This window comes from Ailuropoda melanoleuca, chromosome 10, assembly GCF_002007445.2.
Source record: "Ailuropoda melanoleuca isolate Jingjing chromosome 10, ASM200744v2, whole genome shotgun sequence".
NCBI classification, from domain to species: domain Eukaryota; kingdom Metazoa; phylum Chordata; class Mammalia; order Carnivora; family Ursidae; genus Ailuropoda; species Ailuropoda melanoleuca.
The window spans coordinates 76,199,452-76,222,340 of NC_048227.1; the positions used below are offsets into that span (position 1 = coordinate 76,199,452).

A 22,889-nucleotide genomic window follows, 5' to 3' on the forward strand; every position below is an offset into this window, starting at 1 on the left:
AATGCTATACATATAAATGGAAACCCAAAAAGTGTATCACCCATCGTAATAATTCTACCAGTCTAGCTATTTGTTATTATGTAGAAGGCCCTCAGAGGCCACCTGGTCTTGCTAACTTTTAGGAGCTTTTCACTTATATCATGGAGTCAGGATGTTGAAAGTATAACAAAAAAAATGGGAGGTAGGGGCACCTGGGTGGCACAGCGGTTAAGTGTCTGCCTTCGGCTCAGGGCGTGATCCCGGCGTTATGGGANGACTTTTAGGAGCTTTTCACTTATATCATGGAGTCAGGATGTTGAAAGTATAACAAAAAAAATGGGAGGTAAGTTGAAAGAAGAATATGTAGTGGTATTTCTTCTCCATAGCCATGTTACACAGATCTTGTTCAACTTAGGATGGGGTCATGTCCCGATAAACCCATTATGAGTTGAAAATATCGTTCTCAAAAATGCATTTAATACTCCTAACCTGTGGAACATCATAGCTTAGCCTGGCCTACCTTAAACATGTTTAGAACTCTTACATTAACCTACAGTTGGACAAAATCATCTAGCACAAAGCCNTGTTACACCGATCTTGTTCAACTTAGGATGGGGTCATGTCCCGATAAACCCATTATGAGTTGAAAATATCGTTGTCAAAAATGCATTTAATACTCCTAACCTGTGGAACATCATAGCTTAGCCTGGCCTACCTTAAACATGTTTAGAACTCTTACATTAGCCTACAGTTGGACAAAATCATCTAGCACAAAGCCTATTTTATAATAAAGTGTTGAATATCTCATGTAATTTAGTGAATAAAAATGAAAGGGAAAAACAGAATGGCTGTATAAGTACAGAATAGTTGTATCAGTTGTTTAATTACAATTGCGTGGCTTACTGGGATCCATGACTCACACTTGCTGCCCGGCATCATGAGAGAGTATTGTACCCATGTCACTAGCCCAGAAAAAAGATCAAAATTCAAAATGTGAAGTGCAGTTTCTACTGAACGCATGCATATCCCCTTTGCACCATCGTAAAGTAAAAAATTGTTAAGTCAAACCATCATAAGTTGGGGGCCATCGGTATTGGAGCTATATAGTAAGAACTCCATTAACATGGATATAGTTTAAATTGGATCAGTAGACTTTATTAAAACAACGAACTATTTATTTAAGAGAGTACATTTATGAGTAGTTGGGAAATCAAAACTGCATTTTTATAATTAAGCCATATTGATGTGAATAAGTCAAAATTCATATGCTCATTGTTAATTACATATGTACTTTCATGCTATTTAGGAAACTCAATTACATGGAATGTATTTTAAATATTCAAGCGTTAAATCACCTAGGTCATATACTAGGAAGCATAAAACTCATCGTCTCTGTGTCTTTATGAAACCATATATATATATATACATATATATATACATATATATATATATATACATATATATATACATATATATATATATGAAAAAATTGCCAATCAACTCAACTGAATCCATCCCAGGCTCATTTGTAGCCTACTACAAATTGTGGCCTATGTATTTGAGTGAACAAAATGTAGTAAATTAAGTTAGTCTTGTTCTAGTTAATTTTAGACATAAATGTATGATTTAAAAGAACTGGAAGTAAAATATTAAACATATCTCTGAAATGTTAAAAAGATAATTTCATAATTTTAACCTTTACAAGAACTTACTGACTCATCTGAGAATGTGTTACATTCACTACTGAATGCTCAGATGGACGTGAATGACAAGCAAGAAAATTCCAGGGACTGGGAAGCTTAGAACCAACTGAACTAGAATAAAAGAAACATTAGATATTTCAATGTATTGAGTTTGTCAACGAAAAGAATGGGTTCTTTCCAATTATTATGCTACTAGAGTATCCATAGTTTTGGGTTGTTTTGCTTTGCTCTATCGGCCATGATGAGAAGCCAATGAGCTTTAACAAAATGCCTCAAAGATCCTTTGTGCTCTTGCTTTCTCCCCTCACTTGCTGTGTATGTGAGCGCCTCTCCAAAAGAGCGAACTTTGCTTCTCCTCACCTTTTTCGTCTATTGACAAAACTACCAGGCTTCTCTAACGTCCTATCTTTAATTTAAAAAAGAGAGGTTTATATTTTTGTAAATTGCACCAAAACAGAAATATGTAATTCTCTTTGCTATATCCCTGGATTTGTTGCTCTTAACTGGGCCAAGCCTAACACCAAGCCATACGTAAAACTATGCTTATTAAATTACCTAATAATAATAAAATTATAACAGAATTTTATTTGATCAAGAAAAATGATCATATTTTCTTGAATGTCAGATGTATAAAAATAAGATATTAGGAAAAGTTAATAAAATGATGAATGTGCTTGCCTGATAATTATGATACACTTTAACCTTTCTTCAATTCTCATTAGTTAAATATAATGTAACTCTAAAAATGTCTATTATGACATTAATTTGTTAAAAATTTATTATGCAAAGTATCTTGCATAAAGAATACTTTGCTTGGATGTTTCTTCTCATTTTTAAACTTTTTAATATATTTAAAATATATCATCAGATTTGAGCACTTTTTAAGAAATAGTGAAATTCCTTCTGTTTTAGGTTGTTTAATCATTTGATTCTTTTAAAAATTATTTGATTCTTACTATTTTTAAGATGTTTATTTTTTTTTAAAGATTTTATTTATTTATTTGACAGAGATAGAGACAGCCAGTGAGAGAGGGAACACAAGCAGGGGGAGTGGGAGAGGAAGAAGCAGGCTCATAGCAGAGGAGCCTGATGTGGGGCTCGATCCCATAATGCTGGGATCACGCCCTGAGCCGAAGGCAGACGCTTAACCGCTGTGCCACCCAGGCGCCAGAACATCAGTGAAGATGTTTATTTTTAACATGTTTAACATGATTAATCAGGGAGGCAATCTTATTAGTATGTTTTCTTAGAATTGGTTGCTAATTAGAAATGCTCCTAATTTCATCTTATAGCTATGAAACTATTCATACCATTAGTTTTCCCCAGCAGTTCTTTGTTATAATTGAAAATTATGACAACATATCACGAATTTCTTCTTGCATTTGAATATTCATATTACTGGATACTTTTTAATTGCTATGCAAGCAAACAACGGTAGTAGCAATAGACTTTAATGCATTACTCAGTCTCTGAAATGTGAGGAGAGAGGAGGTAAACATTCAGCAAATAAATTGTACTGAAAATTAAAAAATAAATACTAATACTCTCTTAATCTTATATTTATAAACAGAGCCTATGCCAAAGGAATATTTTAAAAATTCGTCTCCCGAGAGAGAGACCAGATACACACACTCAGACACACACATACTTCTCAAAAATTCTGAAACCAGAAAATGTTTAGTTTTCACTCTGTGACCACAGTGTGGTCAAGTATAAATTAAAAATAAGTTAGAGGGGCGCCTGGGTGGCACCGCGGTTAAGTGTCTGCCTTCGGCTCAGGGCGTGATCCCGGTGTTATGGGATCNATTTAGTTTTCACTCTGTGACCACAGTGTGGTCAAGTATAAATTAAAAATAAGTTAGAAGACCACTTAAAAACTTAAGAACATGTTATAAAATATTCTGACCACAAAAAATTAAAGTTACAACTATAATTCTGAAAACAAATATCAGAAAGCCAAAACTCTGAGGTGAAGCAAAAGAAGTGTTCGGGAGTAAATCTAAAGTCCTGAATGCTGGGGCGCCGGGGTGGCTNTAGAAGACCACTTAAAAACTTAAGAACATGTTATAAAATAACTATTCTGACCACAAAAAATTAAAGTTACAACTATAATTCTGAAAACAAATATCAGAAAGCCAAAACTCTGAGGTGAAGCAAAAGAAGTGTTCGGGAGTAAATCTAAAGTCCTGAATGCTGGGGCGCCGGGGTGGCTTAGTTTAAGTGTCTGCCTTCAGCTCAGGTCATGATCCCAGGATCCTGGGATTGAGCCCCTCGTCAGTCTCCTTGCTCAGTGGGAAGCCTGCTTCTCCCTCTGCCTGCTGCTCCCCTGCTTACACTGGCACTCTCTCTCTGACAAATACATAAAATCTTAAAAAAATAAAGTTCTAAATGCTTTCATTATAANTGGGTGGCTTAGTTTGTTAAGTGTCTGCCTTCAGCTCAGGTCATGATCCCAGGATCCTGGGATTGAGCCCCTCGTCAGTCTCCTTGCTCAGTGGGAAGCCTGCTTCTCCCTCTGCCTGCTGCTCCCCTGCTTACACTGGCACTCTCTCTCTGACAAATACATAAAATCTTAAAAAAATAAAGTTCTAAATGCTTTCATTATAAAGTGAGAAGAGTAGGAGGAGGAAAGGAAGGAGAAATAAATTAAGTAACAATTCTCTCTCTCCCTTTATCCCCCACCTGAGAACAATTATTTTATTCATATTTATTCATCTCTAGATCTTTGAAATCTATCAGTTCTAAAAACGTGGCTTATATATTAAGTAAATGTTTAGTGAATGAATGGAATTTAAAAAACTGACTCAGAAAAGTAATCGTGCAAAGCCATTCTATTCTGTGCTTATAAAAATAATATATAAAAAGATGACACAATTATAGCTCCAAAGAAAGATCATTTAAGAAGAGCAAAGCTGGGGCGCCTGGGTGGCACAGCGGTTAAGCGTCTGCCTTCGGCTCAGGGCGTGATCCCGGCGTTGTGGGATCGAGCCCCACATCAGGCTCCTCTGCTATGAGCCTGCTTCTTCCTCTCCCACTCCCCCTGCTTGTGTTCCCTCTCTCGCTGGCTGTCTCTATCTCTGTCAAATAAATAAATAAAATCTTAAAAAAAAAAATAAGTTAGAAGACCACTTAAAAACTTAAGAACATGTTATAAAATAACTATTCTGACCACAAAAAATTAAAGTTACAACTATAATTCTGAAAACAAATATCAGAAAGCCAAAACTCTGAGGTGAAGCAAAAGAAGTGTTCGGGAGTAAATCTAAAGTCCTGAATGCTGGGGCGCCTGGGTGGCTTAGTTTGTTAAGTGTCTGCCTTCAGCTCAGGTCATGATCCCAGGATCCTGGGATTGAGCCCCTCGTCAGTCTCCTTGCTCAGTGGGAAGCCTGCTTCTCCCTCTGCCTGCTGCTCCCCTGCTTACACTGGCACTCTCTCTCTGACAAATACATAAAATCTTAAAAAAATAAAGTTCTAAATGCTTTCATTATAAAGTGAGAAGAGTAGGAGGAGGAAAGGAAGGAGAAATAAATTAAGTAACAATTCTCTCTCTCCCTTTATCCCCCACCTGAGAACAATTATTTTATTCATATTTATTCATCTCTAGATCTTTGAAATCTATCAGTTCTAAAAACGTGGCTTATATATTAAGTAAATGTTTAGTGAATGAATGGAATTTAAAAAACTGACTCAGAAAAGTAATCGTGCAAAGCCATTCTATTCTGTGCTTATAAAAATAATATATAAAAAGATGACACAATTATAGCTCCAAAGAAAGATCATTTAAGAAGAGCAAAGCTGGGGCGCCTGGGTGGCACAGCGGTTAAGCGTCTGCCTTCGGCTCAGGGCGTGATCCCGGCGTTGTGGGATCGAGCCCCACATCAGGCTCCTCTGCTATGAGCCTGCTTCTTCCTCTCCCACTCCCCCTGCTTGTGTTCCCTCTCTCGCTGGCTGTCTCTATCTCTGTCGAACAAATAAATAAAATCTTAAAAAAAAAAAAAAAGAAAGAAAAGCAAAGCTATAGAACAGCATAGCTTTTGACTGGGAGGTGGCTGAACTTATTAAACTAGCCAAAGGTGCTTAACCCATATTGGAGAAAATTAAGATCTAAGAGTTTTCCAGTTATTCATTGCTGAGTGACAGACCATTTCAAACTTTATAGTGTATGTTAACTATTTTAATATGCCTATAAATGTTACAGTAAGGAATTTGGACAGGGCATTGCAGGGATAGGTACTCTTTGCTCAATGATATCTTGGGGCCCAGCAGAGCAGACTTGAATGGCTGTAGGGGAGTTGAAGAAGCTGGAGGCTTCTTCATGTACGTGCCTAATGCCTGGAATACAATAACTCAAAGGTTGGACTCACCTGAGACAGACAACCAGATATCCCATGTATGAACAATAAATGCAATTTGGACTTCCTCCCAAGCATGGTGGCCTCAAGGAAATTGGCAGCATGGGGCTCCAATAGAATATGTGCCCAGATAACAAGGCAAAAGCTCAATGGATTTTAATGACCTTACCTCAGAAGTTGCACACATGTCTCTGCCATTATTTGCAATTTGGCCTTGGACAGATCGTATATAATCTCTGGCCCTGTGTTTTCTTAATGGTAAAGTAAGTGCTTTGGAGCTAAAATAATAATAATAATAATAAGTCTTTTGATAGGTGAGAAACTAAATGAAGTTAGTAAGATTTTCAGTCAATTTCTGTATGATTACTTTCAGAAATACTGCTTAGACTCTAAAGTGATGCAAGCTTGTTTATATTATTGAACTACTGCTTATTTATTATTGAATAAATGGCTACTGAAAATCAGATGGTGATGCATGTAGGTTTTGTTATTATGCACTTCTGGTGAATTTCTAAGAAATAGCTAATATTTTAAAATGTATCATTTCTAAGCTTTACATGAGTGACCTAAATGATTTGATTTAGGAGATTAATGTCAATATTTTTATGTCTCAGCAGCCAGAGCATGGATTGACTCAAGGAGATGGTTTTCATCTCCCTTAGTGGGGGGTGGGGGGGGGAAAGTTGCTGGGAAATGGACCCAAAACCTTTTGTAATTTTGCTGTTGCCATTTACAAAGTATACGAACTACTATCCGTTTAATTGGAAGTATTTTATATTAGTGTAATAGCTGGAGATAGCCTTCTGTTTGAACTGATAACACAAGTTTTATGCTTTTCCACAAGCCAAGATATAAGTGGTAGCTCATTGAGAAAACCTGATGAAGAGCTAGAAAACTAATGAGACATAAAAGCTTTTGACTCTGACCTTGAGATGCAGTTCAGTATTTATGATGTTAAATTACTTGCCTTCTTTTAAATGGAGAAACAGCTGGTCTGTGTGGGAGGGATGTTCAGTTATGATTGAAAAGAAAAAGAAACAACAGAAATTTAAAAACCTTGTAGAAATCGTATATAAAATGAAGTACACATAGCAAAATTCAATGCAATATGTTAAAGCTCACAAAATGCACAGATGTTGCCCCCCCCACCAAGAAGTATACAGTTGTTGCGCTAATGTAAAGTACATGAAAAAAATAAGTGTCCAAAGCTGCATAAATATGGCACCCCCACGAGAGTGTGAGAAAGTGTGTGTTTCATGTTGTGACTGATAGGACTGCTTCTATGGCCCTCTTTGAACTCTTAGCAGGAACTTTGGAGTGTCCTGAGGGTCTGTCTGCCTTTATATGGCAGGAACTCTGTTTTCTTAGAAAATAGTAAAGATCACTGTTTGTACTCCCTTTGTACCTACAGTTTATGGGAATTGGGGAGCTTAATAGAAAAATTGCAAACTTTCTCATATAGCATATGAGAAATGCTCAGCTTCATTTTGAAATTTTGGCCATTGTTTTTCCTTGACTTATAGTTTTCTTTTCTTTCTGTCTTTTATTCTTTTTTTTCTTCTTTCTTTTTTTTTTGGTGTTTTTTTTTTGTTCGTTTGTATTTTTTTAGTTGGGGAGGCCATAGTCTGACCTCCTATTAGTAAATGTCTGATGAAATTTATAGAATTTAGTGAGGATTTTTTAGCCTAATGATTTATCTACTGGAAACAAAAAAGGAATGAGGGGGAAAAATCTGAAATACCATGTAATATATTTACTTGAGTGCTATAATTTCTGCATATTAGAGGGTTTCCTTACTGAAGCACAAAGTCTTGAATGTCTAGTTGAAATCATGTGACCTGATAGGCACCAGATTTCTATTGTCATTTAAGTCAGGGGATTTCAGAACTTAAGATATCAAATAATAAAAGTATGAATATATGTAGTCTCTAAAATGTGTTAATAGTACATTGTATAAATCTTAACACAGTAAAATAAGCAGGGAAATTGTTAGAATTTGCACAGTAGAGTTGATTTATATATATATATATACATATATATATGAATATTTATACACACATCTGCTTTCATATATAATTTTGCCCTCATTTTACACAAACAGTTACATGGCATACATATTACAAAAGCACATTATAGTTGTTTTACTTAATATAATCAAGATAATTCCATATTAATGAATAAAGATCATGTGTGTGTGTGTGCACGCGCACATGCACTATATTGTTGTTTTATTTGATTGGTTGGTGATTTGTCTTTTGTTGAATGGATGTACCCAAATTTGTTCAGCTGTCATGAAAGAGGCTAAACATTGGCTCTGGTGCTAGGCTTTGAGATTCAAATCCTGGTTTCACCACCTGTCAGCCTTACAACCTGAAGCAAGGTATGGAATAACTCAATGCTTCGGTTTTTCTCATCTTTAAAATAAATGTGATAATAGTAATATACCTATTACCTAAGGCTGTGTACATATTGTTTGGGGGATTAAAAAAGTTAATGGGTATAAAACTACTTTGCAGAGTGGCATCGCCATCATTACCCTTATTAATATGTCAGTAGCAATCACCATTGATGGACGTTGTTCTATCTTTAATATTTTCCCACAAACATTGTTGCAGTGAATAATCATGTGCCTCGCTATACCTATATGTGCAAGTGTAGCTATTGGATAAATTCTCAGAGCTAAAATTGTTATGTCAAAGTGTATATGCATTTGTAATTTAAATGGACATTGTCAAATTGACCACATAGATTTTGTACCTACTACCACAAAGGCATGAAAGTACTTGTTTCCCTAATCCCCTCAGTAATAGATTATGCTATCAGAATTTTAGATCTTTACTAGTCTGATGAGGAAAAAATCATATTTCAGAAAAGTTTACTTTGTTTTCTTATTATTATTAATGAAGATAGTATGTTTTCATGTTTCAGCAACCATAGTATTTTCTTTTCTACACAAGTACTTCGATTCAAATTAGCAAACCTATTTTGAACTTACTGAGTTCACAAAATAATTAGGAGGGAAAATGAAATAATGTTTCATGAAATTCTGTATGCCTGGTCTAGAACATGGAGAATAGGTTTTACATAGTTCCTCTCATGCATTCTTTATAAAAACTCTTCAAGGTGATATTTTCATTCTCTTTTAGACACAACACAAAGTAAACTTCAGAATTAAATTACTTTGCCCAAAGTCACACAATAAAATATATGGACTAAGATATCTCTAATAGGTCGGTCTTATTCTGAAGCACATAATCTTTGCATCATAGACACCTTGCACATTGAGAGTGTGTGTGTGTGTGTGTGTGTGTGTGTGTGACAGTCTTGAGGGGAGAGTATTTTAAAAAGCATAAATCAAGAATGCATCTCAGTATCGCTAAAGTAACAGTATGACTGTGTACAACTTAACCTCTTAAAGCCTCAATTTCCTCTTGTCTACAATATAATAACAATCATAAGCCTATGCTATAAGATTTTTGGAGATTCAATAAGATGATGCAAAAAGTGCTATTTAAATTCTAAAGTTCCATATAAATATTAACTGGATTTTGTATGGCTCAGCAATTGAGTCTCCTTAAATTTTGAGATGTACCATATTTTTACATTATCTTTATCTTGCATGAAAGTGGCAAATGTTTTTATCCTCAAGCTTAAAAGGTCCAGATCATACTGATGTGTCCCAATGGTATGGTGATCAGCAGAGAATCTTGCTCTGAATAGTTACAAAACGTTGGAGATTGTTTTCTTTAATGGCAACAATAACAAAACAATGGTAGCAGCTAACCTTTACTAAACATTGATAAAGTGTCAAGCACTATTCTAGATTGTTCAGTTGAGTTCTCATGACAACCCTATGAGGCATTTACTTTTGCATCCTCTCCATTTTCCAGATGCAGACTTGATATAAAGAAAGATTAAATAATTTGCTGTATCTAGTTACACACAGCTGATAAGTGGCAGAGCTGACTATTCCCTGATTCCCCAAGAAGACTAGCTCTAGAACCCATAGTCTTTCCCACTATGACATTCTGAATCTCTGATACTATCTATGCAAGTAGTATTCTCTTAATGAAATGTGTTGCCCTGTCATTTAAATGCTTTATTTCTAAAACCACAGAATAAGGAACAGGTGTATATAAAGCTAATTACTATCCTGGTACTCTACAAATTAAAATTGAAAAGGGTTACCCTGATGTTTAATTAACCAACTATTAGTAAATTAGCTGTAAAATTTAGCATGGTGGAATTGCAAATTGCCCAGTGATATCAGATCTAGTCCAAACTCTTAGCAGATGGAGGCATTCTTTCTCCATCATCCAAGGCAGATGGACCTCTATTCATATATCTATAAGGATATGGACATCCTTCAAAGCTCATTCCATTTTCAACAGTTCTAGATATCAGAAGTTAATTTTTATGCAGGATCAAAAGCATCCTCCCCCCCACACTCTTCCTTGTATAGAATCCATTTTTATGTGACAAAGAGAGCAAGTTTTCTTTTTATTATACATGATAGACCTTCAGACATCAAAGAAAACAATCATGTTTTCTTTATGTCTTCTATTTTTTAAGGTTAAACATCCCCATTGCCTTTCTAAACCTCTTGTTCTGCTTTTAAAGCCATCAGCATCCTGGTCACACCTCTTTGGGTGACCTCTAATTTGTCAACTACTCCCTTAAATGATGGTGTCAAGAGTGTGCTCTGACTAGTTATGACTGCAGTTGGCTTATTGCTTCCTGTAATCTGTATGCTAGGTGTCTTTTTAATACAGAGAGTACATTGTTTGCCAATATATCAGAACATATTGAAAATGTATTTGTAACTTATAAAATATGTATTAGTGGGTGCTGGAATTTATACTATTATCCTAGCATATAGATTCTGGTGAAAAGTAATGACATATAGTTGCTTTATGTGTGTAAATGTTTAAATGACTTAAATATTGATTTTTCCTTCCAACTGCAGTTCAAACTTCCCAAATGCTAAAGGGCCTTATTTTAAAATAAACGTACTTAGAGTTTGCCAGTCAGCAGTACAATAAGTTCCTGCAGTAGGCTCGAATCACCAAAAAACTCAAATAGAAATATTTCCTTTGGTCTGTTTTTAGGACTGACAGAGATAAGAATAGAGAAACCAATAAAGGCCTATTCTAATAACAACTGCAAGTTATCTCATGGGGGTAGTACAAATTTGTCCTGGTTTTTTATGCCTTCTCCATCTATAATACATTAAAATGATATATGGTGTTGAATTTGATTAAAATTCAGCAGATATTTATACAATATCTACTATCTGTAAGATGTTTATGCAAAGTACCATAGGGAAACATTAAAACATGAATAAGATCTGAATCCTGCCAACACTGTGATCTCTTCCAGAAACCCTCAGATTGCAAAGTGCATTTCGAATCATGAAATAAATATCATTACGATTAGGTTTTTTAGTGTGAATGTGTATGTACTTTAATTCTGAAATTTGTCCTGATTAAAACCGTATGATTTAAAACATTTATTGAATATATACTATGTGCTAGGTATCAAGTGAGGACTTTTATGTGTTTTTTTCTCATTTCACCCTCAGAAAAAAACTTCTGAGGTAGGTGTAATTCAGCTCATTTTAGGGAAAATTAACGAAGATTCTGAAAGCTTAAATTACTTTCCCAAGGGCCAAACAACATTTAAAGGCAGAACCACAATCCAAAGCCTGGTCTGAAGAATCTCCGGGAATGAGCTCGATCTTTTGTGTGATTTATATCTGATTTCCATGTTAACAGACATGTCAGATAACTAACACAAATCTTTATCTGTTCATTCTGGAAGAAGACACTTGAATATATTTTATTAGCCTGTTGATTCTCCTCTGGGGTGTGACTTAGTTTCCATTGCATCTTTGGGAATCTTTTCTTCTAAAATTCATAACCAGTTTCTGCTGCTGTAATGAAGAATCACCTGCAGACTTTATGAATAAGGAAAAGAAAAGGAAGAGTGGGGGATCGATTCTGAATCAAATCCAGAACTAGCATTCTGGCATCTGCCTTTGGAGGAAATAAGTGGACTGTTATTTCAAAATAAACCTCTGTTTAAATAATGTAACCCGAATTAATTGAGCTCATTTAAGTATACAGCCCTTCCAGCCGTATTTAGTGTTGCTTAAGCTATAAACATTGAGACTTGCCTATGGGAAAGATAGAAATTCTGTTTCTTACAGAATTCTGTTTATTTGTTCCTGCTTTTGCAATTAGAGGGGAAAGGCTATACAATAACCAATATACTGTCCAAAGTAAAGAATAGACTATAGGACAAAATACTTAAGCAGGAAGAGAAAGTTAGCTAATTTGTATTCAGATAGAAAATAGCATGATTGATATCTCCTTTTTACAATGTTCTCATAAGTTTTTTTACCAGAATTTATGCATGTATAAATGTAAATATATATACATAAATATATATATATTCATTCATATATATATATTCATTTATCTTTTATGTGAAAATAATAAGCCTGTTTCTCTTTAATTTAATGGAACTTGGATTAAAATGTATGTTTGTTATTTTAACCAACATTCATGTTGTGTAATCTTAAGTATGTAGTTTTCTGTTTTCTTGGCAGAGAACTCAAAAAAAAAAATTAAGCCCCTAGCCAATAAGAAAGTTAAATATATATAAAACCTTAATTTATGTCTTATTTGATTAGATCAGTGTTTAATTGTGTATTGCATGTATTTTTTTTTGTACTGAATATTTACACATAAATTAATCCAACCCATAGCCAGAGTACTAATGGAACATTCCATCTAAATGCGAGTAAACAGAAGAGAAGCAGCTGTTGCAAAGATCCTGTTTTTGAGTCTGGGCCTGATAACAAAAAAACAGTTTGGAGAATTTGGCTGCTACCATTTACTTACATCTGTTGAGATGGTATTATTTCAACTCAATACTTATCAGTGCATGTCACAAAATAACAAGTAGTTCCCTCAGTCGGAAAACATAGAGGAAGCACTAAATCTTAATTTACGTACGGGATACTGTAATTCATCATCTTCTATATGATGGTTAGCAAATCTGTTTATGGGGTGTTTATATTAAGTGTCCCCAAACGGATCTAAGTGTTTGTAGAAAATATGTGAAGTGGGGGGTGGATAATCTGTTTGTTGTATTTTAAAATTTGATCTGTTTAGTTTTGGGTCACTTGTTATATAAGGACTGCTAATTGTCTGACTTTCAGTTACAGCCAGAAGCATTCTTACCTGATCAAACCCTTATAATTCCATTTGCTTTGAATCATAACTGAGTATAGAGAAAGTAGAATCAGGCCTTACTTTGTTACCTGGGAGACAGAAAGTTTATGCTAAAGATAAGTTGGCATTATTTTATTTAATAAAAATTCATATAAGAAGCTCATAACTGGTTTCTCCGTTAAGCAGTTAGGGGACTAGGCTCCAGGGACACTGGTCGGTTGGTGTCACACTGAAAGAGTATATCTGATGGGCTGCCTGCCATAAAACTCTGTCCTTGGCACAGTCACATTCATAATTTTCATCCCTACTTTGAATACTTATGAAATTTAGCTGGATACAAAATACAAAGGAATGCAAAATTATAAGTTGGATGTGGCCACATCTGAAAGGGGAAAAAACAATCAGAAGTAAGAGGAGGTGGAGCTGGTAGGGGCAGGAAAGAGGAGGAGAAAAGGGGGGAGAAGGAGAGAGGGAGGGAAAAAAGAAGGAGTTGGATAAAAGGAAGAAAGAGGGCAGGAAAAATCCAGGCAGAGAGGAATAAAAGAAGGAAGGGAGGAATGGAGGCAGACAGGCAGGAAAATCCTCAAGATTTTCCTCTTTGTATCTCCTCAACTACATAACGTGGTCTCTTGCCTTTGGAGCCAATGTTTCCAGGATGTGTTGTTTCTGTTTGACACACACAATTCCTACTCCTTTTTCTGTGCATTAAGGTGAAGTCACTTTAAGACAGCCTATGTAAATTCTGCCTGTTCTCTAATTCAACATCCTCTTATACCCATTCTATTCTAATTATCTAAACTTTGAAGAAGAGAAGTATGCTCTTATCTCAATATTATAGATGTACAGAAAAGCATAGCAAAACATGAAGTTCTGTTTCGATGTTAAAGGAGAACTCCATGTGTGGCACCTGGGTGGCTCAGTCATTAAGCATCTGCCTTCGGCTCAGGGCATGATCCCAGAGTCCTGGAATTGAGCCCTGCATGGGCTCCCTGCTCTGCTGGGAGCCGCCTTCTTCCTCTCCCACTCCCCCTGCTTGTGTTCCCTCTCTCACTGGCTGTCTCTCTCTCTCTCTGTGTCAAATAAATAAGTAAAATCTTAAAAAAGAAAAAAAAGAAGAAGAGGAACTCCATGAATAGATGCGTCACTTAACACTTTGGTGGGAGAGATACCTTTTCAGAGTTTAAGGCTATTGAGCTTCAAAATCTAGAAAGATGAACCATTTGCCATGTTTGTGATGCTAACTTGAAATTAGCATTTATGTTTCATGTATCCTGCTCCATATTACAAAGTCTTTTCCTCGTTTGATTTTCGTATATCCCTCCTGAAATATTTCCTCTGGTAAGCAAAAGTAAATATTAGATTTTACACCCCATTTAATGGAACAAGAGAGGTGATGTTCTGATATCAGACAACCAAATAATCCAGTCTTATTTTACGAAAGAATTTCCCCCCAAGGATATTGTCCCCATAGATCACCACCCTTCACCCTTCACTTCATATTTCTTGAGATTGGGGGTAGGGGAGGCTACAACACAGATAGCCTGATACTAAATACTGATGTAAAGCTTGGTTTTATGAATTACCTTTAGCCTTTTCCACTCATGAGGGAGAGCTCTCCTGCCTCATTAAATCTTGAATGCGATGTGTGCTGCATGCACACTACATTATTCTGTGTGACATTAGGTTTTATATTGCATAGTAACTGTAATGTTACTTGCAAACAAGCTGTTTCTTTCCCCTGAAGGTAGAATTAAAACAGGTACTCGTGGGAAACAGCTGCTTGTATGGCTCTTTTCTTAATGGGGTGAATTTGAGGATCAAGAGAGTGAAGGGCTTAGACCTGAACCATCGCTGGGGATGAATGGATGCCACTCCTTTTCCTCGCAGTGCCTCTCAATTTGATATCTGAATCTTCCTGAAGAGAATTTTGCTTACTAGATATAAAGAAAGGTAAAAAACCAAAAACCAAAAAACCACAATACCACTAGGTCTTTGGAGACCCTTACAAAATGAACTATTCTCATTAAATTCACTTTCTCTTTCTATTGAAAGGGAATACAACTTTCATCTCTGGTAAATATAGTCTAATCTATCCAGGAAATGTAAGAATTGCCTCAATGGGATCTGGAATGACACTTACTTCTCTCTGTGGAAAACTGCATTTCTCTGGCCAGTAGAATAGTGACAGTTTTGTTCCTCAGAAGCAGGGGAAAATGAAATGTTCCATTGGCAGTACATGAAGTGCTCCAGTGTTGTCCCCAAAATGGACGAATTTGAAGGTCTCAAAGATAAAATTAATGAATTGAGTCTACAAAGTCCAGAATTCTGGAAAACTAAAGTTATACAAGTACACGTAACTCAGCAAGGTCGCGGGATGTATTGTTAGAACGCATTCTCCAGCGTTAATGATGAGACGGTTTATGCAGAGCTCGCCCTGCCCCAGAGTCCTTTAGCTCTCTTATTTGTTGTGGTTGTCACTGAGTCTTTGGGAATATCACTGAAAAACCGTTTTTGACTCTTCAGTCTTCTGACCAGCGGGACACTAGCCAAGCAGAGAAAAAAAAGAAGCATTTGAATAGAGAGCTGTAGGAGTGAGAATTTCAGCAGGAAAATGAGTTGAAGCAAATCAAAGTAGCAGAATGGGTAGATATAAACAAAGGCTAGGTCAGAAGTTCCAAAACTTCTTCAATTTGTGTTACTCTTACGGTCTCTGTATTTTTTTTTTTTCCACAGTGTCTCCTAGACCAATTGAAATATGCCATAGTAGTGAGGGCCAAACAACTTAATAAATATTTGCATTTTAACAACTGAGCAACCAATTAAAAAGATCATGCATGTAAGTTTGGGCAATATAATAATTTCTTATTTTCATAAATAACCACAGTGACTTACTAAAGGGGATTTGTGTGCCTGCTGGGTAATACACAACTTCTCAAACCTAGAAGGAGATTGGACACTGCTACCTTTAATTCCTGTCTCACATTGATTTTTGTGCACTATGTGGTTTTTATCATAGGATCCACTGAAGACTTCCCTTAACAAAGATACGGCATGGCTGGAAGTGCAAAAACACAGCTCGATGTTTTGAGAATATCCCTGAAAGGAATATAGAGTTTTCTCATGTTAAAACTGTGAAGTACCTCAAGCTAGTTGTTTGTGTTGTGTCCAACAGATACACAGTATTGCTTGTGTGTCCTTTAAACATTGACCGTATCCCACAGTGTCTTTGTGAGTTTACTGCAGTGCCCTGGGGCACGTCAGCACACAGTTTGTGACTAGGGGGCTAGATAGATCCTAGAGAGTACTGAAACTGCATAGAAACTTAGTGATATTAGATCCCAGGACCACTAGAGGTCCTTCATTAGGGAGGTAACGACACAAGTAATAGTTGATAAAATCCCCCCCCAAAATGACTGAGGTCAGAGAATTGAATTCAAATGCTTGGTGAGGACCTAGTAAGTGTGATGTGGTAGTGAAAACAGAAAGTTAGACAAGAAGCATTTCAATAGGATAAGAATGAGACTAATTTGATATAAATAACAATGAAAACAATATTATGTTACACCTATGGTTTCTAATTTGAAATAGAGAAATAAAACCATTGGCCTGACCCAATCATGGAAGTTGGGAATATAATCAAGTTTGTTTTCTGGGAAGATCCAGATAATAAGATTAACTGGGTATGTTGAGTGTTTGAGACATTATTAAACAATCGCTCAGTGCAGGGCCATTACAGGCTAAACTGTATCCCGACCCCCAAATTCATATGTTGAAGTCTTAACCTCCAGAATCATAGGATGTGACTATTTGGGAAAGGATTTTTAAAGAGGTACTTAAATTGAAATGAGGTAATTAGGGTCGGTGCAACTCGATATGACTGGTGTCCTTGTAAAAAGAAAGAATTGGAACACAGCTGAACACAAAAAGAAGACCATGTGAGGACACAAGGTAAAGATGGCCATCTACAAGCCAAGAGGAGAGGCTGCAGAAGAAACCAATTCTGCTGACACCTTCCACTCAGATTTCTGCTGTTTAAGCTACCCAGTCTGTGTTATTTTGTTATGGGAACCTGAGCAAACTAATATAGGGACACAGCACAGGATAGAAGATACCAATTGAGGAACGAGACATAAATGTAATTAAATCCACCAGAGAGAAATAGAGATTCAATAAGAAAGGGTAACCAAAAGGGAGTAAGAGTCTTGGAGACACCCATACACTGAGTATAGAATAAGAAAGAAAAATGTATCTACAAATGAGANCAATACCACTAGGTCTTTGGAGACCCTTACAAAATGAACTATTCTCATTAAATTCACTTTCTCTTTCTATTGAAAGGGAATACAACTTTCATCTCTGGTAAATATAGTCTAATCTATCCAGGAAATGTAAGAATTGCCTCAATGGGATCTGGAATGACACTTACTTCTCTCTGTGGAAAACTGCATTTCTCTGGCCAGTAGAATAGTGACAGTTTTGTTCCTCAGAAGCAGGGGAAAATGAAATGTTCCATTGGCAGTACATGAAGTGCTCCAGTGTTGTCCCCAAAATGGACGAATTTGAAGGTCTCAAAGATAAAATTAATGAATTGAGTCTACAAAGTCCAGAATTCTGGAAAACTAAAGTTATACAAGTACACGTAACTCAGCAAGGTCGCGGGATGTATTGTTAGAACGCATTCTCCAGCGTTAATGATGAGACGGTTTATGCAGAGCTCACCCTGCCCCAGAGTCCTTTAGCTCTCTTATTTGTTGTGGTTGTCACTGAGCCTTTGGGAATATCACTGAAAAACCGTTTTTGACTCTTCAGTCTTCTGACCAGCGGGACACTAGCCAAGCAGAGAAAAAAAAGAAGCATTTGAATAGAGAGCTGTAGGAGTGAGAATTTCAGCAGGAAAATGAGTTGAAGCAAATCAAAGTAGCAGAATGGGTAGATATAAACAAAGGCTAGGTCAGAAGTTCCAAAACTTCTTCAATTTGTGTTACTCTTACGGTCTCTGTATTTTTTTTTTTTCCACAGTGTCTCCTAGACCAATTGAAATATGCCATAGTAGTGAGGGCCAAACAACTTAATAAATATTTGCATTTTAACAACTGAGCAACCAATTAAAAAGATCATGCATGTAAGTTTGGGCAATATAATAATTTCTTATTTTCATAAATAACCACAGTGACTTACTAAAGGGGATTTGTGTGCCTGCTGGGTAATACACAACTTCTCAAACCTAGAAGGAGATTGGACACTGCTACCTTTAATTCCTGTCTCACATTGATTTTTGTGCACTATGTGGTTTTTATCATAGCATCCACTGAAGACTTCCCTTAACAAAGATACGGCATGGCTGGAAGTGCAAAAACACAGCTCGATGTTTTGAGAATATCCCTGAAAGGAATATAGAGTTTTCTCATGTTAAAACTGTGAAGTACCTCAAGCTAGTTGTTTGTGTGGTGTCCAACAGATACACAGTATTGCTTGTGTGTCCTTTAAACATTGACCGTATCCCACAGTGTCTTTGTGAGTTTACTGCAGTGCCCTGGGGCACGTCAGCACACAGTTTGTGACTAGGGGGCTAGATAGATCCTAGAGAGTACTGAAACTGCATAGAAACTTAGTGATATTAGAGATCCCAGGACCACTAGAGGTCCTTCATTAGGGAGGTAACGACACAAGTAATAGTTGATAAAATCCCCCCCCAAAATGACTGAGGTCAGAGAATTGAATTCAAATGCTTGGTGAGGACCTAGTAAGTGTGATGTGGTAGTGAAAACAGAAAGTTAGACAAGAAGCATTTCAATAGGATAAGAATGAGACTAATTTGATATAAATAACAATGAAAACAATATTATGTTACACCTATGGTTTCTAATTTGAAATAGAGAAATAAAACCATTGGCCTGACCCAATCATGGAAGTTGGGAATATAATCAAGTTTGTTTTCTGGGAAGATCCAGATAATAAGATTAACTGGGTATGTTGAGTGTTTGAGACATTATTAAACAATCACTCAGTGCAGGGCCATTACAGGCTAAACTGTATCCTGACCCCCAAATTCATATGTTGAAGTCTTAACCTCCAGAATCATAAGATGTGACTATTTGGGAAAGGATTTTTAAAAAGGTACTTAAATTGAAATGAGGTAATTAGGGTCGGTGCAACTCTATATGACTAGTGTCCTTATAAAAAGAAGGAATTGGAACACAGCTGAACACAAAAAGAAGACCATGTGAGGACACAAGGTAAAGATGGCCATCTACAAGCCAAGAGGAGAGGCTGCAGAAGAAATCAATTCTGCTGACACCTTCCACTCAGATTTCTGCTGTTTAAGCTACCCAGTCTGTGTTATTTTGTTATGGGAACCTGAGCAAACTAATATAGGGACACAGCACAGGATAGAAGATACCAATTGAGGAACGAGACATAAATGTAATTAAATCCACCAGAGAGAAATAGAGATTCAATAAGAAAGGGTAACCAAAAGGGAGTAAGAGTCTTGGAGACATCCATACACTGAGTATAGAATAAGAAAGAAAAATGTATCTACAAATGAGACGGTAGTATGACCAAGGCAGAAGAAGGAGTATCATGGAAGTTTGGGGCAATAGAAGACAAAGGAGTCAAGAATTTTAAGAATGACTACATGCTACATACAGATTAAGAATAAAACTGAATCAAAGGTCCATGAATGGTTGCTAGGTAGAGTTGATAAATGACCTTTCAAGAAACTCTGTTAATGGAGTACTAAGGGTGAAAGACAGGATGTGGTAGGTAAAATAAGAAAGGTTGGATGAGTAAGAATAAAGCAAATGAGTGTAATATTGTATTAACAGTGAAACTAATCAATAACCATAGATAATAGCTAGAGGAGACAATAAGATTGGTTGATGATTGGCAATCCTGTGCACGTTGGATTTGATGGAGAGACAGAAGATTGGGCTAATGAAGGGATTATAGGAGAGTGGGAAAGCAAGGACATGGAAGAGCCAAGTGAAGGTGACATTTGGAATATGGAGTGGGGGATAGGTAGAGAAGAGGCAGAGACTTCTTCATCCAAAGCTATAAGAAAGGACAGTTTATACTCTGAATATTCTCACAGGTTTTTCCCAAAAATCTCAATATCCCTCAGAAAAGAAGATGATGTCTTAGAGTTGACTCATTATAAAGACTTTCATATAATGGGTGTACTTGTTGGGAAAGAAAGCTTCTAACCTGTGGGATGGCATCTTAAGAAATCCTTTTTGAAAATTACTTAAATAAGTACTTGACTCAGCTGCAATATAGAAATGGCCATACACCTGGGTGGCACAGTCAGATAAGCATCTGCCTTCAGCTCAGGACTTAATCCTAGGGTACTGGGATTGAGTCCTGCATCAGCTCCCTGCTAAGTGGGNGGCTCCCTGCTCAGTGGGGAGTCTGCTTCTCCCTCTCCCTCTAATCCTCCCCCTGCTTGTGCGCTCTCTCTCTCTCTCTTTCTCTCTTTTGCAAATAAATATCTTTTAAAAAAGAAATGGCCACAAATATGTAGCTTTAGAGTGAATGAAAAAGATGATGATTCTAATACTATGGAAATGGGTGTTTGTGGCTTGGAGGAAAAAAAAACAAAACTGATAACATCATCATATACCTTTTTAAAACGGTCTCTTTCCACATAAGTAAAATGGATTCACTCATGAAAATTTTTAGATGATTCAAAAACTGGTTCTAACAATACCGAAGTATAGGTATCAAAGATGCATGAAGAAGTTGGGGAAAATTTGCTTTATGAAATGTGAGTGAAGAGTCGTCTTCATTTTTATTACTATTATTATCATAAGCCCTCAGAAGAAAAGATTGAACTAATTCTACTTCTTAGTTCACGTTTTATGTTATGATTGACCTGCAGAAGGACCCTTTCTTTTTCTATATTTCTTTTTCCTATTTCCATCCTCATTCCTCTCTCATATTATTTTATATGTTATTTGACTTTATAATTATTATGAGTAGGTGTGGAAACAACATAAACAAATGAAATGTAACAAATCAAACATTTTTCTATTTCATCTAACGTCTTAAAAGTTCAGATATTCTGGGGCACCTGGGTGTATCGGTTGAGCATCCGACTCTTGATTTTGGCTCAGGTCATGATCTCAGAGTCACGGGATCGAGTCTCCAGTCTGCCATGCTCAGTGCAGAGTCTGCCTGAGATTCTCTCTCTTCCTCTCCCTCTGCCCCTCCCCCGTGCACATGCACGCATGCTCTTGTGGTCTGTCTCTCTCTAATAAATAAATCTTAAAAAAAAAAAAAGCGTGGATATTCAAATTATACTCACTTTGACTCTTATGACCAAAATAGGCATTACCTTTCATTCTGAGTTCCTCACATTTATGTAATTTTTAAATTAAGAAATTATGAATTAAAATTTATTTTTCCCCTTTTTTAGGGAAATATAGTAATAAATAAATAAATAAATGTAGTCCAACTTTTAAATGATCAAAATATATTTGGAAGCTCAAAAGTTTTGCAACATTAGAGATCTAATATAGAGATTTATATCCTGGTGTTTTTCCCAATCTCCATCCCTAGGTCCTACTAAATATTTTTATAAATGTAGAAAATTCTAAATACTTCAGTCTTTGAAATATATAAAGCATTCTTTCCTGCTGCCTGTCTGGACTCTTCTTATTGAGAAAATGGTCTGGCTGATTTTGAACAAGTATGCAAGGTAATATTTAGGATGCTTATCTTAATAGAACCAAACCCTTTTACAGAGATTCACCCTTCATTACTCACAATAATGCCAAGTGCTATAGTCCAGGCAGATATTTATTATTTTATATATGAAAATACATGAGAGGAGGGCTATTTCTCAGTGGAACAGGGGAATAAAAGTTTTCTGAATCCTAGTTCCTCACAGAGCTCCATGTAATGAGCTCTTAGAAGGCACTGCAGAGCTGCAATTTGAAAACCCTGTTTAATCAGCCATGGCCAGCTATGTGCTATTCCCCACGGAACAACTCTGAGAGGAATCCTGGTTCCTCCTCCTCCACTCAGTGCTTCGCGGGGAATTGCTTTGTGGTCAGGGTCTGCAGGAAGAGGCCACAGAGAGGCAAGGCTGCAAAGCTGGGGCTCTGTTTGTCAGCATGGAGGAAACAGCAGAATACAGATCATCATCTTTGTTTTATGAATGTCTTTATTTACAGTGCCGGGGAAGAATTTTTAAAAAAGGACTGCAGTATTTGCATTGAATCTGTCACTCAGGCTCCAGTGTTGATTCCTGTCCTATAAATGATCTTGCTTTCCCATTTTTTTTCCTTTCTGCAAGGTTACTGTCAATGTCAGAAGATGTAAACCTCAAGCATCCATTATATGGGGCTTGGTGTGCATATTGGAAGAAAAGAAGCTTATTTAATGAAAAGGGATAATAACATTCATTCCAACTAAGCATATTTGATTGCACAGGGAAAAGTATGCAATCTTTGGGAGTTTTGATTGAATTGTATCATAATATAACATGTGCTGCCATTCTTTTATTTTGTTCTGACCCACAACATTTCCCAGTTTAGCTTATAGTCTATGTAAAGTCACTGTCAAATGGAGTGATGTCTTTGTTGAAAGTGTTCCGACCAACAGAAAGTGAGTGG

The 22,889-nt window shown here is 36.4% G+C and overlaps 1 protein-coding gene across 5 annotated transcripts in view; it reads left to right on the plus strand.

Moving 5' to 3' along the window:
* Positions 1 to 22,889, plus strand: part of LAMA2 (laminin subunit alpha 2) — a 610,905-nt gene that overhangs the window by 330,345 nt on the left and 257,671 nt on the right. The window lies entirely within an intron of this gene.